The following is a 19843-nucleotide window of genomic DNA, read 5'->3' as shown; positions in this document are numbered from 1 at the left end:
GTCCCCTGATCTGAAGTTTACCTCTCCTCAGATGGCCGAGAAACAGCAATATGATCTTAACTACGCCGGCTAAAATCATAGTAAAAACTCAGGTAGATTCTTCTTCAAATTCTACCAGAGAAGGAATAACACACTCCGGTGCTATTATAAAATAACAAACTTTTGATTGAAGGTATAAAACTAAGTATAATCACCATAGTCCTCTCACACATCCTATCTAGTCGTTGGGTGCAAGAGAATGACTGGAGGTGACGTAGAGGGGAGGAGCTATATGGCAGCTCTGCTGGGTGAATCCTCTTGCACTTCCTGTTGGGGAGGAGCAATATCCCAGAAGTAATGATGACCCGTGGACTGATCACACTTAACAGGAGAAATATATACATATATATATATATATATATATATATACACACACATACATACTGTATATATCATTTAGATTTATTAAACAGATCTAAACTAATTTCTACGACTAAATATAAACATATGTTTCTATGCACGCAATTGCACATTTGCTCACTTGTATTTGTATGTCACTTTCTTATATGCACACTATCTATAGGTGCTGACAGCTTACTTCGTACCAGCCAGTTACTATGCAACTATTTATTTACCGATTTCTGGAACACACAACAATATCCACCCTACCCCAAATAGTATCCTTATTGCAACTGCAAACAATGCTTTTGCTTATCATGAACAACAAGTATAATCCACCCAACTTTAAAATACATAATACCCAAACATTTTCTTTCATAATTCAGATACAACATACAATTTTAAAGAACTTTCAAGTTTACTTCCAGTTACAATTTTGCTTCATTCTCTTGGTATCTTTGGTTGAAGAATCAGTAATGCACTACCGTGAGTTAGCTGAACATATTGGGTGAGCCAATGACAAGAGTATATATGTGCAACCTCCAATCAGTTGCTAGCTCATCGTAATGCATTACTGCTCCAGAGCCTAACTAGGTATTCTCTTCAACAAAGGATACTAAAAAAATAAAGCAAATTCCAGGTTTTCTAGATTACCTTAGATGAGAGCAGGTAAAATAACCATGTTTACTAATCAGCTTATAGTTTCATCAATGCTCCAGTTCAGATATCCTCAAAATGTGGCCTGTTAGGGAGGCCTAAGGACAGGTTTGAAAACCAGTGCTCTAGATGAATCATGAAAGTTTAATTTTGACTTCAATGTCCCTTTAAAAGCACATTAGACTTTGAGATTGCAATATACAATTAAGCTTTGTAATATACTTTCATTATTTATTTTGTCCTAAATTCTATATGGCCATTGTTCGCTCACTCTAGGAACCCAATGGTAGCTGATCCTTTTTAGAGCCAGAAGAAGAGATCAGCTAAGGAAAAACATTGCAGAGCTTATTACTTTATGGATACTAAAGGGGAAAACCTACATTCCAACATGATGGTATCCATTACTCTATAGAAACTAAACCTTTACACTTATTTCTCAGACTAATCTGTGCTTTGAATATATCACCACATCTAGCATATGGTGTTTTATAACCAGCTTGCAGAGGGATGCTGTTATCTCCAGGGACTCCTAACCAAGCCCCAAAGTTGTAGATGTATACTGATGTATACAGACTTCAGATTGCTTCTGTTTGTATAATAGGCCTCTTCATATGCATGGGAGAGGGGTGAGGGGGAAGGTTTGTTCTCAGCCCCTTTCAGTGGGTGTCGCTACCTCAATTCATCAACAGTGCTAAATTGGGAGCTTCTAAGTACGTTTTAAAAAAGTTTTATACTGGATCAGTATCTGTGCATATTATTATTTATAGCAGTGTCTAGTACATGCAGTGAAATGAAAATTAGTGTAAACTGTCCCTTTAAAGAGAATCCCAAGATACAGCGGAAACTCTGTGGGAAAACGTGTCTGCTGACTTTTCTGGATATGTAAATGTGGTTTATAATAAATGTATTAATATGGTGATGTCAGGGTCCCTCAGGAGCTTCCAACCATAGCTTATTTATATGTAAATCAAACAGGAGTCTGAGAGGTGCAGGGTGTCTTTTTTTCACTTCCACAATCATGTAAATTTTACAGATACTTGTCTGTGGTTGACTTTCTTTAGGCAACCAAACTATTTGCTGTAGTTCTGCTTTCTTCAGTAGGATATAATAAGAATACTTAAAATGCTTAGCGTAGGAAAATTTGTTTTACGGACAACCATTAGAAAAAAAAAAAAAAGAGGAATCCGAAAATGTATTTCATGGTTCAGACAGAGCATACAATTTTAAACTTACTTTTGTTTTGTTCTCTTGGTATCTTTTGTTTTGTTAAAAAGCAATGCAATCCTTGGAGCTATCTGCTGATTGGCTCATCTGATATGATCAACTAGCTTCCAGTAGAGCATTATATCCTCTTCAACAAAGGATATCATAAGAATGAAGCAGATTTGCTAATAGAGGTATTTAGAAAGTTGTTAAAAAAAATGTAAGAACTAGAACTGAAATGTGAAACGTTTTGGGTTTTGTGTCCCTTTAATCTAATGCCCAAGAATCACTAAGCAAAATAATATAATTTACCTTTTAAATATTATTTTCCTTTAACCCAGTTATTCCAAGCAATGTCTGAATGTATTTATGGTATAAAAAGCATATGTTTTTAACCCCTTAATGACCGACGACGTGCAGGGTACGTCCTCCAAAAAAATACAGTTAACGTCCGAGGACGTACCCTGCACGTCGTCAGTCTTGGAAAGCGGTGGAAGCGATCCTGATGCAGTGATGCCTTGATATCGAGGCATCCTGCAATAACCATACTTGGCCATCCGATGCAGAGAGAGCCACTCTGTGGCCCTCTCTGCATCGGACATCGATGGCCGCAATCGTTGGTGGGTGGAAGCCGATGTGGGAGGCGGGTGAGCGGCCATTGATGGCTTCTAGGCTGAAGAGGGGGCGGGATCATGGGCGGGGTAGCCGGGGCCGCACATGGACACAGGTGCGTGCACGGGGCGGGAGCTGGTGGGAACCGCTACACTACAGAAAAATGTTTTGAGAAAAGTGGGAGAGAGGGGGGAGAGAATGGATATAAAAAGGATCTAAGAGATCTGGGAGGGGGAAGCTACACTACAGTACCCAAGATGGCGCACAATAAGGTAGAGGGGGAGAGTTAGAGAGCTGTTTGGGGGGGGGGGATCAGGGAGGTTGGGGGCTAAAGGGGGATCCTACACAGCAGCATATGTAAATATGCTAATTTTTGTAAAAACAAAACCTTTTTAGTACTGGCAGACTTTCCGCCAGTACTTAAGATGACGGGGACAATTGTGGGGTGGGGGAGGGAAGAGAGCTGTTTGGGAGGGATCAGGGGTGCGATGTGTCAGGTGGTAGGTTGAGCTCTACACTAAAGCTAAAATTAACCCTGCAAGCTCCTTACAAGCTACCTAATTAACCCCTTCACTGCTAGACATAATACACGTGTAATGCGCAGCAGCATTTAGAGGCCTTCTAATTATCAAAAATCAACCCCAAAGCCATATATGTCTGCTATTTCTGGACGAAGGGGATCCCAGAGAAGCATTTACAACCATTTGTGCCATAATTGCACAAGTTGTTTGTAAATGATTTCAGTGAGAAACCTAAAGTTTGTGAAAAAATCTGTGAAAAAGTGAACATTTTTTTTTTATTTGATCGCATTTGGCTGTGAAATGGTGGCATGAAATATAATAAAATTGGCCTAGATCAATACTTTGGGTTGTCTTCTAAAAAAAAATATATACATGTCAAGGGTTTTTCAGGGATTCCTGAAAGATATCAGTGTCCCAATGTAACTAGCGCTAATTTTTTTTAAAAAAAAAAGTGGTTTGGAAATAGCAAAGGGCTACTTGTACTTATTGCCCTATAACTTGCAAAGAAAAACAAAGAACATGTAAACATTGGGTATTTCTAAACTCAGGACAAAATTTAGAAACTATTTAGCATGGGTGTTTTTTTGCTGGTTGTAGATGTGTAACAGATTTTGGGGCTCAAAATTAGAAAAAGTGTTTTTTTTTTAATTTTTTCCTCATTTTTATTTTATTTTTTTATAGCAAATGATATGATATGATGAAAATAATGGTATTTTTAGAAAGTCCATTTAATGGCGAGAAAAACGGTATATAATATGTGTGTGTACAGTAAATGAGTAAGAGGAAAATTACAGCTAAACACAAACACCGCAAAAATGTAAAAATAGCCGTGGTCCCAAACGGAGAGAAAATGGAAAAGTGCTGTGGTCATTAAGGGGTTAAACACAGTATATTGTCAAAGTATGCTATAAAGGGAAGTTTTCACAAGGGCTTGATCCGATATGTCCCATTACTGCCAGAGAAAGCTGCAGCATATCCATAGAATGTAAGCTTGACAGCCATAGTTTACATTGTATGAAAGTGCATCTACTGGCATTCCTCTCCTTTTCTTTAAGTCATTCTTTTTTTTAAATGAAAGGGCTGTAATTTAAAATGCTAGCACTTCATAATTAACAACAGTGGGTCAGAAATCCCGCTCGAGCATCACAGAAGTTAAAGGGACAGTCTATTCCAGAATTTATATTATTTAAAAAGATAGATAATCCCTTTATTACTCATTACCCAGTTTTGCATAACCAACACATATTAATAAGCTTTTTATTTCTGTGATTACCATATATATAAGCCTCTGCAGGCTGCCCCTTTATTTCAGTTCTTTTGACAGACTTGCATTTTAGCCAATCAGTGCGGACTCCTATGTAACTCCACGGGAGTAAGTACAATGTTATCACACATGAACTAGCGCTGTCTAGCTGTTAAAAACTGTCAAAATGCATTAAAGGGACAGTCTACACCAGAATTTTTATCTTTTTAAAAGATAGATAATCCCTTTATTACCCATTCCCCAGTTTTGCATAACCAACACAGTTATATTAATATACTTTTAACCTCTGTGATTATCTTGTATCTAAGCCTCTGCAAACTGCCCCTTTATTTCAGTTCTTTTGACAGACTTGCAGTTTAGCCAATCAGTGCCTGCTCCCAGATAACTTCACGTGCACAAGCACAGTGTTATCTATATGAAACACGTGAACTAACACCCTCTAGTGGTGAAAAACTGTTAAAATGCATTCTGAAAAGATGTGGCCTTCAAGGTCTAAGAAATTAGCATATGAACCTCCTAGGTTGAGCTTTCAACTAAGAATACCAAGAAAACAAAGCAAAATTGGTGATAAAAGTAAATTGGAAAATTGTTTAAAAGTACATGCTCTATCTGAATCATGAAAGTTTATTTTGGCCTAGACTGTCCCTTTAATATTAGAGGCAGCCTTCAAGGAATTAGTAAATTAGCATATGAGCCTACCTAGGTTTTAAAAAAGAATACCAACAGAATAAAGCAGATTTGATGATTGCAAAATTGTTGATTTCTGGGCCTCCATTTACGGTGTGAAAAACGAAACTCTTAATTTATAAAAGCTACATATGCACACTAGACTATCTTCAGTTATTGCATTTATTATGTACTATTATGCCTAGAGAACAGTCTATTTTTTTAAAAAAAAATACAAACCCCAATGCTAAAATTACACAAATAAAAAATGTAAAATTACAGAAAAAACAAATTATGCTTACCTGATAATTTGATTTCCATCGTGGGGGGGGGGGGGGGGGGGGGAGAGTCCACGGCTTCATTAATTACGTTTGGGAATATAGAACCTGGCCACCAGGAGGAGGCAAAGACACCCCAGCCAAAGGCTTAAATACAAAATTTAGGTCCGCCCACCAGAGTTACGGGCGGGAGTCGTGGACTCTCCTCCTCCACGATGGAAATAAAATGATCAGTTAAGCATAATTTATGTTTTCCATCTAAAGGGGAGGAGAATCCACGGCTTCATTCATTACTTTTGGGAAACATATACCCAAGCTTTAAAGGACACTGAATGAAACCGGGAGGGTAAAAGGCGGACCCTAATCTGAGGGCACCACAGCCTGTAAAACCTTTCTCCCAAAAACAGCTTCTGCAGAAGATAAAACGTCAAATTTGTAAAACTTTGTAAGAGTGTGTAAGGAGGACAAGGTAGCGGCCTTACAAATCTGCTCCATAGAGGCCTTATTCTTGAAGGCCCAAGACGAAGCCACAGCTCTAGTTGAATGAGCTGTGATCCTCTGAGGAGGCTTATGTCCCGCTGTCTCATAGGCCAAGTGACTCAAGCTCTCAACCAAAAGGACAAAGAAGTAGAAGAGGCCCTCTGCCTCTTGCGCTTCCCGGAATACACCACAAAAAGAGATGTAGACTTTCTGAAATTCTTTGTAGCCTGAAGATAAAACTTCAAGGCACGAACCTCTCCTTGGAAGAAGAAGGAACAATTATTTCCTGATTAATGTTCCGTTTAGACACCACCTTGGGAAGAAACCCCAAACCAGTGCGAAGAACAGCCTTATCCGCATGAAAAACCAGATAAGGAGGCTCGAAATGCAAGGCAGCCAGCTCAGATACTCTGCATGCCGATGCAATAGCCAACAGGAAGAGAGCCTTCCAATACAGAATCTTAATGTCAATAGAATGCATAGGCTCAAACGGAACCCTCTGCAATACCTTAAGGACCAAGTTTAAGCTCCATGGGGGAGCAGACTGCCTAAAGACAGGCCTGATCCTAGACAGAGTCTGAACAAAAGATTGAATGTCAAGAAGCTCAGCGAGTCTCCTGTGCAACAAAACTGATAATGCCAAAATCTGTCCCTTTAAGAAACTGGCAGCAAGACCTTTCTCCAAACATTCTTAGAGAAAAGACAGAATACTGGATACCTTCACCTTGTGCAAAGGATATCCGTGCTTCTCACACCAGGACAAGTAAGTCCTCCACACCTTATGGTAGATGCGACGAGTGACCAGCTTCCTTGCCTGAACTAAAGTGTCAATCACACTTTCAGAAAATCTTCTCTTGGCTAAGACTAAGCGTTCAATCTCCACGCAGTCAGCCTCAGAGAAACAAGATTTTAATGTTGAAAGGGACCCTGTTCCAGCGACAGGGTAACCTCCATGGTGGAGAGGATGACATCCCCACCAGATCCGCAAACCACGTCCTCCGTGGCCACGATGGAGCAATCAGGATGACCGAAGCTCGCTCCTGCTTGATGAGTGCCGCTACACCAGGTAGAAGCAGTAACGGTGGAAAAATGTAAGCTAGGCTGTATCGGGGTAGCTTGTAATTGAGTCTGGATTCCATGAGATCTATCTACGGCGTTCCCCATCTGAGACAAATCTCCGCAAACACTTCGGAGTGAAGAGACCATTCCCTGGATGGAAGGATTGCCTGTTGAGAAAGTCTGCTTCCCAGTTATCCACACCTGGAATGTGGATCGCTGAAAGCAAGCATCTGTGGGACTCTGCCCACTCCAAAATCCAACACACCTCCCTCATTGCTAGGGAGCTCCTCGTACCCCCTAATTGTTGATGTAAGCCACCGAGGTAATGTTGGTCTGGAATCTGATAAAGCTGAATGACCCCAGAGGAGGCCATGCCCTTAGAGCATTGTAAATTGTAAATCCAGAATATTTATCAGAAGGAGAGACTCCTACCGGGTCCATTATCCTTGTACCATCCTGGCACCCCAAACAGCTCCCCATCCTGCGAGACTCGCGTCCGTGGTCACAATCTCCCATGACGGTCTCAAGAAGGATGTCCTCAGGGACAGATGCTCCGGACGGATCCACCAAGAGAGGGAGTCCCTGGTACGAGCATCTATGTATATCCGCTGTGATAGATCTGAATGATCGCCGTTCCACTGTCTCAACATGCACAACTGAAGAGGTCTGAGATGGAAGCTGGCGAAAGGGATGACGTCTATGCTGGAAACGATGAGCCCGATCATCTCCATACACCGAGCCACCGAAGGGCTTCAGTTGGACTGAAGGGCAAGACAGGTGGAAGCTATATCTCGTTCAGAGAGGGATTGCCTGGTATTTCAATGCTGGACTGTACTGTTAAGTCAGGATCAGACTGATATGCTACAGGAAAGTTCTTCTCTGTGAAAGGCACATATTGAGCAAAAAGAGGATGCTTCTAGGGTGGTAACTAGCCATAGAACAAGCTATTATGCTATTGTTCATTCCCAGGTTGAGCACTTCTCCCTTTTTTTTTATGCAAATTATGACTCTTGGGGAACTCTCCCTGAGTGTGATGAAGGAATCCAGACGTGGACCCGTTGCTCAGTGTGCCTAGAGGGATATGGCTGCACCTCACTGACGAGGCCCACACAAGGCCGAAACGTACGTCTGGGGTTTTGCCATTTCTCTCGTTCAGAGAGGGATTGCCTGGTATTTCGGTGCTGGACTGTACTCTGAAGTCAGGATCAGACAGATATGCTACAGCAAAGTTCTTCTCTGTCAAAGGCACATATTGAGCAAAAAGAGGCTGCTTCTAGGGTGGTAACTAGCCATAGAACAAGCTATTATGCTACTGTACGTTCACAGGTTGAGCGCTTCTCAAGAACCTCCTCACAATAAACACAGGAATGAGACTTAGTTAAAGAGGGAGTACCCTCTAACACGTCAGAGTCCTCCATAGCTTGCGCTTTTATTATGGACTAGACTTAAAAAACAGGCACCTTTATATCCTCCAATGGCCAGGCACTCACCCCCTCTTAGGACCCGGACTACAGAAAACCGCTTTGTCTCCTGTGCCGCTGATCAACACAGGAAGTGGAGACCGTCACACCCGGTCACCTGGGATGCCTCGCAGGACCACCCCTGCACTAAGGAGAAAACGCTCCAAAACCAGCCGCGCAAATACTCCCGGAAGTCAACCTGATGTTCCACCTTAGCCAGAGCCACATCTCGCACAAAACCCAGCAATAACACAATAAACAATATTATTTATAACCCCCCCTGTTCAATAATCCCCTTACTAGGAATATTATAATAATATTGATTCCATAAGATAAAGGCGACACACTGTGACCCTGTCTTCTGTGTTATCATTATGTATAAAAAATTAAACAATCTTACCAGAATCAATACCGTGGAACAGGAACACGGCCCTTCAAGTGTGACAGGTAGAAGCAGTGCTCCTGACATAGACTTGAGTGCATAAAGCAGGCAGCGAAACTCGTCAATGCAGATTGCTTGTGGAGCTGTTAATATGAGTTGAGATGGTTTTGCAGAGACTCTCCCTGCATCTCCGGACTTTAACTTTCATCCAGGTTCTCACAGAGGGGCTGAGAGGACTACTTAAAACTCCAGTCCCATTCCGAAGAGTACTACCCTCCATAAGAGACTACTCCGAAATCTTCGGCACTGTGACGAAAGGCAAAGAATGACTGGGGGATGAGGACAGTGGGGGAGGTATTTAAGCCTTTGTCTGGGGTGTCTTTGCCTCCTCCTGGTGGCCAGGTTCTATATTACCAAAAGTAATGAATGAAGCCGTGGACTCTTCTTCCCTTTAGATGGAAACAAATTATGCTTACCAGATAATGTCCTTTCCTTCTGTATGAGGAGAGTCCACAGCTTCATTCCTTACTTGTGGGAAATGCTGAACCTGACCACCAGGAGGAGGCAAAGACAACCCAGCCAAAGGCTTAAATACCTCCCCCACTTCCCTCATCCCCCATTCATTCTGCCGAGGGAACAAGGAACAGTAGGAGAAATATCAGGGTATAAATGGTGCTAGAAGAACAAACAAAAATGTAGGTCCGCCCAACGGAGAATACAGGCGGGGGCCGTGGGCTCATCATACAGAAGGAAAGAAAATGATCTGGTAAGCATAATTTATGTTTTCCTTCTTAATATGAGGAAAGTTCATGGCTTCATTCCTTACTTGTGGGAAACATATACCCAAGCTCTAGAGGACACTGAATGAAACTGAAAGGTAAAAAGAGGCGGACCCTATTCTGACGGCACCACAGTCTGTAAAACCTTTCTCCCAAAAGCTGCTTCAGCCAAAGTAAAAAGGTCAAACTTGTAAAATTGAGAAAAGGTATGTAAGGAAGACCAGGTAGCTGCCCTACAAATCTTATCCATAGAGGAAGCCACAGCTCTAATTGAATGAGCCTTAAAGGGACAGTCTACACCAGAATTGTTATTGTTTTAAAAGATAGATAATCCCTTTATTACCCATTCCCCAGTTTTGCATAACCAACACAGTTATATTTATATACTTTTAACCTCTGTGATTATCTTGTATCTAAGCCTCTGCAAACTGCCCCTTTATTTCAGTTCTTTTGACAGACTTGCAGTTTAGCCAATCAGTGCTGGCTCCCAGGTAACTTCACGTGCATGAGCACAGTGTTATCTATATGAAATACATGAACTAACACCCTCTAGTGGTGAAAAACTTAAAATGCATTCTGAAAAGAGGTGGTCTTCAAGGTCTAAGAAATTAGCATATGAACCTCCTAGGTTAAGCTTTCAAATAAGAACACCAAGAGAACAAAGCAAAATTGGTGATAACAGTAAATTGGAAAATTGTTTAAAATTACATGCCCTATCTGAATCATGAAAGTTTATTTTGGACTAGACTGTCCCTTTAATCCTCTGAGGAGGCTTATGTCCCGCTGTCTCATAAGCTAAGCGAATAATGCTTCTCAACTGAAAGGACAATGAAGTGGAGGCGGCTTTCTGTCCCTTACACTTCCCAGAATAGACCACAAACAAAGAAGAAGTCTGTCTAAACTCCTTTGTAGCCTTGGAGATAGAACTTCAAGACTTGAACCACATCCAAATTATGAAGTAACGGCTCCTTTGAGGAAGAAGGATTAGGACACAAGGAAGGAACCCCAATCTCCTGATTGATGTTGCGATCTAAAACAACCTTAGGAAGACAACCTACCCCAGTACAAAGAACAGCCTTATCAGCATGGAATACTTGGTAAGGGGGCTCACATTGCAAGGCAGCCATCTCAGATACTCTGTGTGCCAAAGCAATAGCCAGTAGAAAAAGAACCTTCCAAGATGGATGTTCCTCTCCATGGAAATCTTTAGTAAAGGCGAAAGCTTTATTCGATCTGAAGAGAAACCAGGGTATAATGAACTCCTCATCCGTGTGAGCAACTCACCACCCAGCCAGTTATACTGGCACTACGTGGATGATATAGACCTTAAGGAACAGAAAATAGCGCCCGACCAGGACCAGCCTGCTACATAGGGCACTCAGCACTGTCCCAGGCCACAGAAAAATAGAAACCCCAATAGGAATCGACAAAAGGAACTATAAACATAACAATGTACTAACGCCTTAACATGCAACTTCCGCGGAAGTGCCCAAGCGACCACAAAATCGCTAGTATCAAATTCCAGAAAAGAAATGATTCCCAACGGAAAAAATACAACAGACATGAGCTCCTCAAAAATAAATACATCCTACCGGATCAAAGAAAAAAGAGGGCAGCACACGCAGGTGAACGCCCAAGAAGAATGGGCACACTAACAGGACCAGCCAATCAGATACCCCATTCTCCCGAAGCTCAGGACTGGAATAAGATACCCAAAAAGAAAGTAAATTGGAGACGACAAGGAGATTAACTTCTTCCCCCCACGTCTAACCCAGCTTGCCGTCTGGCAAAAAAGACAGAGGATCCCTCAACCCATTCGGATCCTCCGGCACCGCCAAAACATGCCGCAATAGGACACGAAGGCGCGCCAGTCTATAAAGAAAAGCAAGACTTACCTCTGTCGGGGCGACTAACGACCCAGAGGGTTGAGCCCCTGAAGCTTCCGAGGAAACCGCTTCCTCAGATGGTTGATCTGACCCAGACGAACCCACGCCTGACGAGCCCTGGTTAACCGAACACGGACAGTATTTCATCAACCCCTCCCTCTCAGGAAGATGTAAATGCGCCAATGCCATAGATATGGCCATGCGGAACTGTGTCGTAACTTCTGGAGGAAACAAGCCGCCTTCTGGAGAAGGGGTAACGGCATTAGAGACACCTGATTGCGTAGCTAGGGAAGGTTCTAGGGCACGCGCCTCACGGGATCCCCAGGGGTGGATGGCTTGGCGGACTCTAAGTTCCCTGTTGCGGGAGAAGAGAGCACTCTAAAGCAGCATTCGGAACATAACTGATGGGCATGGATTACCAGGGCCATCTCATACTCTTTGCAAGTAGTAGAATCCGAATCAGAGACATCCAAAATATCAGAATCCTCCATAACTTGGATAGAAGAAAAAATAAAAATGACACTTTACATCCCCAATGGGATGGGGCATTCACCACCTCCGGAGACCCAGACAACTAGCGAAACAGACTCTCCGTCGCCACGTGGTCAGGAATACGGAAATGGAGTGCAGAACGTGACCATGGCTAGTCACAAGGCACACGGTGCAGGCCAGAGAAAATCACGCCAAGAGTCGCGCAGCCTGACAAAAAAAAAGGCTGTTATGTTCCGATATAGCCACGAGCCCAAGCGTCACTACACATTAGCAGATAGAATCACATAACAAACATGATTAAAAGTCTCCCCTGTTCAATAACCCTCCAGAGATATTAACCTTTGATTCCATAAAGATAAAGGAGTTCAACTGAGACCCTGACTTCTTCGTTTCATTTTACTTTGATGTGTGAATGTAATGTAAACGATCTTATCGGAATCTATGCCGTGGAACAGGAACACGGTCCTTCAAGTGTGACAGATAGTAGCCTCGCTTCTGACATGGACTTGAGTGAAGAAAGCAGGCAGCAAAACCCATCAACCAGTGACGTGCAGTGACGTCAGAGGCTGGTGAGGCAGTGGCTTGGATACGCCTTCATTCTTTAGATATCCTTTGTTGAAGAAATAGCAATGCACATGGGTGAGCCAATCACATGAGGTATCTATGTGCAGCCACCAATCAGCAGCTACTGAGCATATTTAGATATGATTTTCAACAAAGGATATCAAAAGAATGAAGACAATTAGATATTAGATGTAAATTGGAAAGTTATTTAAATTGCATGTTCTTTCTAAATCATGAAAGAAAACATATGGGTTTCATGTCCCTTTAAATGGTATCTAGGAAAACTGGTCAACTTAGTAAACATCTGATTTTAGTCTAAAGGATTGTAACAGAAACACATGCCAGATAACAAAATGCTTATGAGATCTAGAAATCCATGCCCATTAAAATATTTTTAAAACATACTTTTTACTTTAATGCTGCAAATTATGATTATAGATTCTTTCATTATTCAGTAAATATAAAAATGTCTTGATCCAGTGGCGGCTGGTGAAATTTAAAGATGGTGGGGCGCTTGACCCCACCCCTTTAAATAAAGCCACACCATCAGATGGCACTACCAATTCATTAATTAAATAAATAAAAGGTAGACAGAAACACAGACAAGCAAAGGGAGAGAGAGACGGGGGGAGAGAGACACAGAGGGTTAGAGAGAAAGAGAGAGAAAGAGAGAGAGACACAATCACATACAGAGGGTTAGAGAGAGAAAGAGAGAGAAAGAGAGAGACACACACAGAGGGTTAGAGAGAGAGAGACACACAGAGGGTTAGAGAGAGAAAGAGAGAGAGAGACACACAGAGGGTTAGAGAGAGAAAGAGAGAGAGACACACAGAGGGTTAGAGAGAGAGAGAGAGAGAGACACACACACACACACACACACAGAGGGTTAGAGAGAGAAAGAGAGAGACACACAGAGGGTTAGAGAGAGAGAGAGAGACACACACAGAGGGTTAGAGAGAAAGAGACACACAATCACACACAGAGGGTTAGAGAAAGAGAGAGAGACACAATCAAACACAGAGGGTTAGAGATACACATAAGGGATGAGAGAGTCAGAGGGGGAGGAAGAGAGACAGAGAGACCATGGTGGAGGACAACACATAAGGAGAGAGATGGATAGATAGATAGAGAGAGAGACACACACAAAGGGGGAGGGAGAGAAACCACTGCATTTTTAAGTAATAAAACAGCAGAGCTACAGAGAGTTCAGAAAGTGAAGGCAAGCTGTTAAGTTAGTGGGTGTAAAGGTTGAGGAAACAAAATACAAAAACGATCATTCAACTGCTGTTAAAGAGTAAAAAAAAACAAAAAACACTAAACCACATTCATTAAATTATAATTTTCACTAACAGAATCCCTTTCAGTCAAATCTAAGGTTGCAGAACTTACTAAGATGTGGCTAAAACACTGCTCATTGACTGCATCTCTCTTCCTGCTCTGCCTCTGTCTGTATTAAGGAAGTGACAGTGGCACATTCCACTGCACTTAGAGGGGGAATACAGAACTCTCTTTTTCACTTTAGCAAAGCTGGAAGCTTCACAGGACAGCAACAAAATATATGAAAGTAGTTTTTTTCCATTTTTGTTTTGTTTTATATGATTTAACATCCAGCCCCAACCCTATGTTCCACTTACTAATGCCTCTCGCTGGATTGGTTCAGCCCAAATAGGACTGCCTCAAATAAAGCACTTATGGGCCATGCAATGATCTTAACCACTTTCATCCAGTAGATGGCGCAGCATGTTGTGTAATGGTGGGCAGACCTGCTTGTGCCTCTCCATTGCACAACATGTATCTGTGAAAAAAAAATGCTGGGGAAAAAAATTGCAATTTTTTTATTTTATTTTTTTAAAGCCCATAAAAAAATATATATTTTTGCCCATATGAGAGGTGAAGCACTGCCTCACCTGCCTCTAGTGACTGCACATCACTGCCATCAACTCTGATTGCTAGGGAGCTGTTAACATGAGTCGGGATGGTTTTGCAGAAAGACTCTCCCTGCATCTCCGGACTCTAACTTTCATCCTTGCTCTGAGATGCTGACAGGATTACCTAAAACTCCAGTCCCATTTCGAAGAGTACTACCCTCCATAATAGACTATCTTTAAAGGGACAGTAAAGTACAAATTAAAGTTTCATGATTTAGATAGGGCATGTAATTTTAAACAACTTTCTAATTTTCTTTTATCATCAAATTTGCTTTGTTCTCTTGGTATTCTTAGTTGAAAGCTAAACCTAGGTAGGCTCATATGCTAATTTCTAAGCCCTAGAAGGCCGCCTTTGGATTTGACACTTTTTCACAGCTAGAGGGCGTTAGTTCACGTGTTTCATATAGATAACACTGTGCTCATGGACAAGAAGTTATTTAAGAGTCAGCACTAAATGGCTAAAATGCAAGACTGTCAAAAGATTTGAGATAAGGAGGTAGTCAGCAGAGGCTTAGATACAAGGTAACAGTGTTGGTTATGCAAAACTGGGGAATGATAAAGAGATTATCTTTCTTTTTTTTAAACAATAACATTTTTGGTGTTTACTATCCCTTTTAATCTTCCTACCCTTCTCTGCCAACCTCCTGTGACGAAAGGCAAAGAATGAGTGGGGGATGAGGGAAGTGGGAGAGCTATTTAAGCCTTTGGCTGGGGTGTCTTTGCCTCCTCTTAGTGGCCAAGTTCTAAATTCCCAAAGTAATGAATGCAGCTGTGGACTCTCCCCGTTTATGAAGAAAAAGAGCTGAATGCCATTTTAAGGGCTATTGGCAGTTTAGATGGGGGGGTTATTTTTTTGGCGGGGGCTTATTTTCATAGGGATTAGGTATAATTATTTTTATTTTTGATAATTTTGTTTATTTTTTTCTGTAATGTTAGACTTTATTTAATAATTTAATGTAAGGATTTTTTATTTTAATTGTAATTGGGATTAATTTAGGGGGTGTTAGGTTAGGGGGCTTAGTAATTAAATTAGTTATTTGCGTTTTGGGGGGTTGGCGGGATAGGGGTTAATATATTAAGTTTATTGTGATGTGGGCGTTAATATTTTAATTATGTTATTTGCGGATTAGGGGTTAATTATCTTATTGTTTTGCAATGTGGCGGTTGGGGATTTAGATGTTTGTTAATACTTGTTGCGGGAGGTTAGGTGTTTTTTTAGTTATTTTGTGCGGGCGGTTGTGTCTTTTTTTTAAGCATTAAGTTTGCCTACGCTGCATCCAGGTGGATTGTTTTCCACCTGGCTAAATTCAGAGTTAGAGGAATATGAAACACTGATCCTTTAGTAAAAGTTAATTCAAAGTAACATTAAAAATAAACAAATTATATTAAAACAAGCAAACAACTTACTTGTTTTCTTGCTAAAAGTGTAGCCATTGCTTGTAGCTAGATAAGAGAGCAGACATTACAGAACATGAGTTTTAATGTCACACGATTTTGCAGCAAAAATCTTCTACTAGGCATGAACAATAAACAGATAACAGCTAGATTAAATGTCTCTTAGCAAACACTTCTTTTACAGATCACACCCCCCTTGTGTCGAGTTGTGACAGGAAGTAATGGACCCTTCACAAATTATTTAAAAAAAAAATAAAAAAATGTAAAATACATTTAAAATGATAATACATATTGCAATGATTTCTATAAAGTATAACCTATTTTTTAGTGATTTTTTATTCCAACAATTAAACGAAGTGGAATAAAGGGATATAAACAGTCAAAGCAGCCTCCAATGCTGGTGAACACTGGGTGCAGCCCTCTACAACATTGTTGTAATTAATGCCTAGGTGCATTAACTAACACGTTTTTATTATGATGGTTGGGGGTACTCAATCATTTTCTTAAAGGGACAGTAAACACATAGCAATTACAAGACATTTCTGTTGTCTTGCTATAGAATAACATATCAGATAAGTTTTAACATTTTTAAAACAAATAATTTGCTGCAGTTGTTATAAACAGCCAAACTCCACCCACCATTTGCTTTATTTGGAGAATCCAATTGAGTCTGCAGACAACAAGCCTATTCACTGTCAATAAAGGGACAGTCTACTCCAGAATTGTTATTGTTTAAAAAGATAGATAATCCCTTTATTACCCATTCACCTGTTTTGCATAAAAAACACATATTAATACACTTTTTACCTTTGTGATTACCTTCTATTTAAGCCTTTGCAGACTGCCCCCTTATTTCAGTTCTTTTTTCAGACATGTATTTAGCCAATCAGTGCACTCTCACTTGTAAATCCAGGGAGTGGTCAAAGTGTTATCTATATGAAACACATGAAATTACGCCCTCTAGCTGTGAAAAACTGCCAAATGCTTTAAAATAAGGGGTGCCCTTCAAGGTTTTAGAAATTAGCATATGAGCCTACCTAGATTTAGCTTTCAACATAGAATACAAAGAGAACACAGCAAATTTGATGATAAAAGTGAATTGTAAAGTTGTTTAAAATTGCATTTCCTATCTTAATCATTAAAGTTTAATTTTGACTAGACTGTCTCTTTAAGTTAGTGTTGAGTGAATTGTTTTGCAGTTGTTACCCGTTAGATTAAAGGGACACTGAACCCAAATTTTTTCTTTTGTAATTCAGAAAGAGCATGCAATTTTAAGCAACTTTCTAATTTACTCCTATTATCAATTTTTCTTCGTTCTCTTGCTATCATTATTTGAAAAAGAAGGCATCTAAGCTTTTTTTTGTTGTTTCAGTACTCTGGACAGCACTTTTTTATTGGCGGATGAATTTATCAACCAATCAGCAAGGACAACCCAGGTTGTTCACCAAAAATGGGCCGGCATCTAAACTTACATTCTTGCATTTCAAATAAAGATACCAAGAGAATGAAGAAAATTTGATAATAGGAGTAAATTAGAAAGTTGCTTAAAATTTCATGCTCAATCTGAATCATGAAAGAAAATTTTGGGTACAGTGTCCCTTTAAGGAAATATGTGTAGCAGGATTAGCCTTGAGAAGTTTGCAGGGTGCTCTAAGAATTAGAAAATATACAATTATTCAGAGAGACAAAATGAATAATGAAAGCAAAATGCAAACTTATTTTATAACACATAACTATATTTTGTACTTAAAGGGACAGTCTAGGCCAAAAAACTTTCATGATTCAGATAGAGCATGTAATTTTAAACAATTTTCCAATTTACTTTTATCACCAATTTTGCTTTGTTCTCTTGGTATTCTTAGTTGAAAGCTTAACCTAGGAGGTTCATATGCTAATTTCTTAGACCTTGAAGCCCACCTCTTTTCAGAATGCATTTTAACAGATTTTCACCACTAGAGGGTGTTAGTTCACGTATTTCATATAGATAACACTGTGCTCGTGCACGTGAAGTTATCTGGGAGCAGGCACTGATTGGCTAGACTGCAAGTCTGTCAAAAGAACTGAAAAAAGGGGCAGTTTGCAGAGGCTTAGATACAAGATAATCACAGAGGTTAAAAGTATATTATTATAACTGTGTTGGTTATGCAAAACTGGGGAATGGGTAATAAAGGGATTATCTATCTTTTAAAACAATAAAAATTCTGGTGTAGACTGTCCCTTTAAATATCAATGTGTTTATTGTCCTTTTAATCTAGAGAACATTCTGTCTAAACAGAATTTAGGTGGTTTTGTTTTTCATATAAATAACTGGATATTATTAGAACACACACACATTTGGTCCCTTTACTGTCTCTGTACGGGGCCATCATAACGATAGATGGAAGCTTGTTGGTCAAAATCAGTTTCCCTGCATCTCCAATACACGTGTTTAAAGGAGGTGTGTAGGTAAACAATGGTTGCGTCAGCACGCATCACGCTGGAGGAGTGGCCAATGAGTATATAGGAGAGGATCATGCCGGGAGATGTCAGTCGCCTTCAGAGTCTTGAAAAAGTCCTAAAGAGCAGGATGAAACGCGTAGACGTGAGAAGGGCTTGCCTGGACATCCGCTAGTATTACAGCAGCCACACAAAGATTGGGAAAGCACGGAGAAAAAACATCAAGCAAGGAGCCTACAGGATGTGGTGACAGAGAGTTTCTAGCCGATTCCTGCATGGACTTACCATCCTGAGTTGTTGTTACGGACCCGTTCTTATCAAGGCATTACTATTTTTATTTTCTTGTAAGTGCAATTATTTGTATGCTCGCAATAAATTATATTAGATTCACCTTGAGTCGTGGATGCACTCTGTACTTTATCATTCCAGTGTTATACTCAACATAATTTTAAAGAAGTAGAAAAGTTTAGATATTTGGGAATTCATTTCCACAAAGATCCTATTATGTGGTATAAACTCAATTATACACCCTTTTTTTCTAATAAAATAAGTAATGATTATTAAAACCATTCTTTTTCCGTAGCTACTATACATCATGAATAACGTACCCTTGTTTATCCTAAATAGGGATATTAAGAGTTTCAATAAGGAATGTGCTAAAAAAATTTGGAAAGAGAAAAGGCACAATTTATCTATATCTAGACTCTCTCAGTTGACAGAGTTTGGTGGTTTTGCATTTCCGGATATCAGATCCTTTAATTTTTCAATTAGTAGATTAGCTCTTATTATCTGATTACCTGACCAATATAACTATGGAAGAAAAGCTTATTCACCCATTTTCCTTTAAAGCCATTTTGCACTGTCCACATACACAACTTCCTGAAGCTATTAAAACGTTGTTTAGTATATATAATGTGGTCAAAGCTTGGCAACAATTCTGTACAACATTGCAGATTAATTTTGACATATCTGCTTTTCTAGCTATTAGAGGTGACCCGGAATGTCTTCCTGGGATTCAGTTTGAGATATTCAATAAGTGGGCTTACAATTGTCTAATCACTATATTCATAAGATGATGCAATTTAGGTCAGTGGAAGGAGCGATTTGGGAAAATTGGCGACTATATTAATCTTTACAGGGAAGGGAATTACTCAATTTCGCTACTCTATAAAATATTGTTGGCAAAACAAGGCCAGTTAAGTTTAGACAAGATGTCCCTTTATTGGGTCAAGAGTTTTGAGGATGTGGATATTGACAATTAAAACGGGTATTAAATGGGTTCGTAAGGCCTCCCTTTCTTCCTCCTGGAAAGAATCAAATTTAAAGCTTCTTAATAAATGTATATATCACACCGACTAGATTAGCTAGATGGTCACATGACCGTCAAGATAGTTGTTATAAAT

The 19843-nt window shown here is 40.2% G+C and overlaps 1 protein-coding gene and 1 pseudogene across 1 annotated transcript in view; both read right to left on the bottom strand.

Annotated features, from left to right (window-relative positions):
- Positions 1-19843, bottom strand: part of RB1 (RB transcriptional corepressor 1) — a 1127793-nt gene that overhangs the window by 248407 nt on the left and 859543 nt on the right. The gene's annotated exons all lie outside the window — the stretch shown is intronic.
- LOC128655125 (uncharacterized) lies at positions 10866-10992 on the bottom strand (annotated as a pseudogene).

Source organism: Bombina bombina, chromosome 3 (assembly GCF_027579735.1).
Source record: "Bombina bombina isolate aBomBom1 chromosome 3, aBomBom1.pri, whole genome shotgun sequence".
Lineage (NCBI taxonomy): Eukaryota > Metazoa > Chordata > Amphibia > Anura > Bombinatoridae > Bombina > Bombina bombina.
Note: the sequence above shows the minus strand (reverse complement) of the source record. Positions and strands in the feature narration are given on the sequence as shown.